The following is a 631-nucleotide window of genomic DNA, read 5'->3' as shown; positions in this document are numbered from 1 at the left end:
CCTGTAGGTCGGAGAATAGGAGGTCCCGAGCGAAGAAGAGGGTATTCCGTACATAGTAGTTTTTTCTTTTCTTTTTGAGCATACTGTATACACACACACACACACATTGTTTGGAATACCCAATCATTTTAAAGTACGGAGTGTTTCTGCCCGTCTGCCGTCATACGTTTATGTTTTATAAAAGAACCCTGGTTTTTTCCCTTAAGTAACCTGCGGTCCAACATTAAATGACTTTTCTCTGTTGGACTTCGGCCCAACTACGGTAGCCCCTATCTTGCATTCCTGAGCACTGGTAAGTATTCCATGTTTGCATAGATCCGCCTTTTTCAATTGTAATTTCTTGTTTGAAAGTCGTGCTACAAATGTGGATGCTGATAGGTTAGCCAAGTTTTCGTACTCTCTTGATCAGGGTAGACATGTTTGGTTGCTACAACCACATGATCCCTTGTGTATCCCTCTCCGTCGGGAATTTGATCAATAAAGCTTGGGTTTCCCCTAAAAAAAGTATTACATGTTTGCTCAGTTCGCTCTGTTTTCGGTCCATTTAGATCCCTGACCTTTTATTATTTACAGATAATAGGTTAAACATGATAAAGTTATAACTTTGCAACCGTAACTCGGATTAAAATAA

Source organism: Triticum dicoccoides, chromosome 3B (genome assembly GCF_002162155.2).
Source record: "Triticum dicoccoides isolate Atlit2015 ecotype Zavitan chromosome 3B, WEW_v2.0, whole genome shotgun sequence".
Taxonomy (NCBI): domain Eukaryota; kingdom Viridiplantae; phylum Streptophyta; class Magnoliopsida; order Poales; family Poaceae; genus Triticum; species Triticum dicoccoides.
This window is presented reverse-complemented; position numbering follows the sequence as displayed.